This window comes from Gavialis gangeticus, unplaced genomic scaffold (assembly GCF_001723915.1).
Source record: "Gavialis gangeticus isolate Ggan-Ray unplaced genomic scaffold, GavGan_comp1, whole genome shotgun sequence".
NCBI classification, from domain to species: Eukaryota; Metazoa; Chordata; order Crocodylia; family Gavialidae; genus Gavialis; species Gavialis gangeticus.
The window spans coordinates 42,030,507-42,035,385 of NW_017729029.1; positions in this window are offsets into that span (position 1 = coordinate 42,030,507).

Below are 4,879 nucleotides of genomic sequence, written 5' to 3' on the forward strand. Positions count from 1 at the left end.
GCAGGGCTGTATTCTTCGATGGATTTGTGCATGTTGTTCTTGGATGGCAAAAAGTTAATAATACATTTTATTTAGAAAGAACCGTCTGGTTGTGCCACTTGGAAGGGCACTGAGAGCACAGTACACTGACATGTAACAAATGATAAAGGCATTATAAAATACAATACCAATGAGAAGTCAGCAACTTGACAAATGTGGCCCCGCTGGAGCACAGTAGCATATGTGCTATGCATGAAATTAAACCTGTTAACAACCACCCACCAAAATGGGCTGTAGACAGGCTTTGATTCCATCAGGTTTCTGAGCTGCTACCCAACTAAAACCACTAGGTGTCCTTCCAAAGCTAATCCAGAGTGATTTTCTCATGCCCTTTGATGCTGATGACTTAGTGGTTTGTGCTTCTGTGAAGTAATTTGGAACAAACCACACTATGATTAAAAAGTGAAGGTCTTGGAGGCATAAAACATAATTGTGCAACTGGAGGAGGAGGAGGGAAAGAAAATTCAATCGGGCAGAATTAAGCGCAGAGCTGCTTAAAGATTAGTAAGTGGGAACTTGAGGTGTACTTCAGTTTCAGCAAGGAAAGAGTAAGTTATAAACAGTCAACTTATCAAACATAATAGAAATCATGATTATAAAGCAAATTGTGGTCTTAAAACAGTAATAGGTGGGGGAAGGTAAAATAGGGTGGGTTAATGGAAAATGGTATGATTTAAAACTGTTTATTCACCTCTTTCTCAGTTCTGAGTCATAGCTCCTACCTTTAATGAGAGTGTAACAGTGCAATCTGTCCAGTTAATGTGACTGCTTATGCAAAGCAAACCCTCTTACAATGAACATTTATCCCTTATAGCCTAAGAAACAGCTTGTGTTTTTTCCAGTTTGATTAGGAGGTTCTGAGTAGAATTTTCCCTATTATTTTTGTATTATTGCTGATTTAGTTGCATCTTAGATGTAACTTGAAAACAATGTCTTTGAAGTGTTTATAGAGTGCTTCCACCACGGTGTCTGAGCATCTCACAAGGTCTGGTCTTTCCTGCTAAAAGTGAAAAAAGTGTACTTTTTTTCTGCCAATGGGTACTAATCAAAGTACATAGTTGTCCTGGTCTGAAAATGCAGGGAAGACCAGGTTGCTGCATGAATTAAACTACATGTGGTCAGAACTCTGTAAATACCCTCTTTTGAAGTAATGAAGATGATGTTCTGGTAAAGGGAAGTACAAAACCCCCCTCATTTTATATTCCAGTAGATGGACAACTGAGGCACAGTGAGTCACTGCATCTGTGGAGCTCCTGGGGTCTGTCTACCTGCTTCTGCCAAACCAAAAATGTGGTAGTGAAGCTGTTCCAGATGCACCCCTACAGTGTCCTTGAGCACACTGGAGGCAGATATCTCAAAAAGGGTGCCTTGGAAGGGCTTTATTACTTCATTTCAGGTTTGGCATGTGAAAGCAGAAGTGGATGTGTGGAGCGGGATGTATGCTTAAGACTGACCTTTCCCAGAAGAGCTGGGCACACAGTGCAAAAAGACCCAGAAAAATCCAGTGTATAGCTCAAAATTTTTCACAAGGTCTGTGTCAAAGCAGAGATCTGAGTCTAGGTCCCTGAACTTGCAGCTGGGGCCCTAACTACTGGTCTGTCTTTTTTTTCCAAACAGTAACTATTAACGATGGGTGATGTACCCTTTTTCCATCCCCAAACGACTTTCAGGTCCCATAGAAAATGTATTGGTGAAAATTATTTAGTTCAGAAATAATCATGAAACAGAAGTTGTGAAGTCCATTTTCATTGACTAAAGCAGTTTATACAGAATTTTAATTTTCCTTCAGAAATAATTTTCCATATTTGGGTTTTTGTCTCATGTTATATCATATTTGGGTCTTGACTGCTTAAGTGGATCATAGCAACTGTCAGGAGATGGGCCATTCCTAGCCTTGAGGTATAGGTTTCGGTCCTCTGCAAGCATAAATAGGAGTTGATTTTATGAATTTTCTAAGGTGGGTGCAAGAGCTATACAACACAGGTGGTAGCCATTCATAATTCCTGCTATTGTACCTTAGCCATGAGCTGGAGACCAATTCTAGGGGAATTTAGCATCTACAGAGCAATCAATATTTGACCTCTCTACTGAGACTAATGACAAGGATAATGCCAATTTTAACATGTCACTTGTCCACAAGTAAATGCTTGCAAGTTTCTGAACAACCAGATGACTACAGCTGCTCAATATTCAAAGCTCATGAGTCAGTAGACTGTCCTGCCCCCCTTCCCTACCTCCACCCCAAACCCCACCTTCAAAAAATGATGTCCGCTTTCTGGTCTTCAGTTATTAGGATTTGTAGTTTTTAAATGTTCCACAGTGGCTAGAAATAAACCTTTAAAAAAAGAGGTTAAAGCTGTGATACTCATACAATCACTTGATTTCAGGAGCTGTAAGAAAGACACCAGGTAGTATAGGAACTGTAATAAAATAAGAGCTGGCAACACTGTGGCTCCCTGAAGTACCCCTACAGGGTGCAGCTCACTATGTAAAAAAATCTAGTATTGTACTGATGCAAGAAAGCCACACAGAGGACTTTTCAACAGCAGAGATGATGTAAAATATGACGTGTCTGATATTAGAATCTGGTCTTTCACTGGCTGTGGAACAAGCGGGTTGAGATTCAGGCGCACCACAGGAACAACTGCGTTCTGCTTTCCTGCCAGCTTGACCTGGCGTGTTTGACTATGGAAACATGTTTTGAATTTTCTTTTCCAAATGAGGTAGAGATCAGTACTCTGAAAGCCTAAGACACTTTTTCTTGTGATTACAAGATTCTCATTTAGAAGCAGGAAGTACACCAAGCAGAAAGGGCTGAGGTTTGTTGTTTACCAAAGAAGTTATGTAGTTCATACTTCAGCGTCCTAAGCAGGATTGCTGCTTGCATTTCTTGGTACTTTGCTTTAAACATCCCAAAGGATGAGGCTGGTACTATGCCCCTAATGAGACTATTCCACATTGAAACCTCATCTCATAGATCATCAACTGAAGACATTCTCCCATTGTAGTGTTGTAGCTAACAGGCCTAAAGTGATCCTGGGATATATAAGTATGGAAGTAGAGAAAATCATAATTATTTCTGTATATGGCATTAATTAAATGACTGTTGGAACACTGTGTCTAGCCTTAGTGTTTACACTTCCAAAAAAAGATATTGAAAAAATGGAAAGGGTTCTAAAATGAGTTACAAGAACAATGCAAAATCTGGAAAACCTGCCTGACAGTGGGTGCATCTACACAAGACACTTAATGTGCATTAGACTAATCCAACTGCGCATTAGCATGGCTAGCAAAAATTATGCTAATGCTCAGTAGACTTAGTTTAATGCACATAAACGTCACAAATAAGTGTTCATTTGTCCTACTGCGCAGTAGTGCCAATTACAGTGCATTAAGTTTAGTATCTGTTATTACAGCTACTAAACTGAATGTGTCATAATTATGGCACATTAATGAACATGTAGACATGCCCGGTGAGATCAGAAAGCAGCTTGCTTTATTTAGTTTATCCAAGAGAAAGTTAAGAGGTGACTTGATCATACAGGTACCTATGTGGGGAAGAGATTTCTGACAGCAAACAGCTCTTTAATCTAGCAGACACCCTAACAAGCTCCAATAGTTAGAGCTGAAACGAGACAAATTCAGACTAACAATAAGGTGCAATTTCTTCACCATGAGGGTGATTAAGCACTGCGACAACTTATTTAGAAATGTGGATTCTCCATCACTTGAAGCCTTAGTTCAAGATGAGATCAGTCAGAAAGTACCAGAAATGCACTATGGCCTGTGTTACATAGGATGTCAAACTAGAGGACCAGAATGTTATCTGTTGACCTAAGATCTCTCAAATGTATTAAACTGAAGACACAAAAACTGTCAAGACCAAATGTCCAAGCCCGTACTACTTATAACTAGTCTTCTTTGGCAATCCCTCGCAGTTGAGGATGAATGTCTTCCATAGTTGTCTTATCTGTGTGCCCAAAGATGGCTGATGAGGCCTGTCTGGGATTTACAGACTCTACTGCAGCTCGGACATGTGTTTCTGTGTAGGGTGAATAGGGCTGGATCCTTGATTTGGTCTGTGACACGCTGTTTCTACCACTCCCACTTTTCCATCTCCTGTTGTTGTTGTTGTGAGGTTTCAAAGTACTGAGATCCCTGCAGCAGACTCTTCCTCCATTTGCGGTGGTCCTGGGCGATATTCTCCCACAAGCTGACATCAATGTTGCATGTTTTTAGTTGGCCTTTGAGGATGTCCCTGAAGCGCTTTCTCTGCCCTCCTCTTAAGCTTACGCCTTGGCTACTACAGACCTCCCACCCAAAGTCCTGAGCTTGACCAGGAGTTTGCCCGGGAACTGGCTGAGGCCGCATGCTCCAGGACCATGGTTGTCATGGGTGACTTCACTTACCCAGACATCTTGTGGGAGCATCACTCAGCAAAATCCGAGCGGTCACAAAGCTTCCTCTTGTGCGTGGATGACCTCTACCTGATTCAAGAAGTCTATGGGCCAATGAGAGGCAAAGCACTGCTCGACCTGGTACTGGCTACTGGGGATGACCTAATTGGCGACCTAGTGATCGATTGGAAGCTGGGTGACAGCGACCACAAGCTCATCACCTTCACCATCCGCCGTAAAGCTGGCAAGTCAGTCAGCCACACTGAAGTCCTTGACTTCAGGAAAGCTGACTTTGACAAGCTCAGGAGGCTTGTCAGTGAGGCCCGAAGGAACCACGACCCCAGGAAGAAGGGAGTTCAAGAAGAGTGGTTGCTCCCCAAGGGAGTGATCCTCAATGCACAAGCTAATTCTAGTCCATCTTGGAGGAAAGGCAGCAAGAGGGC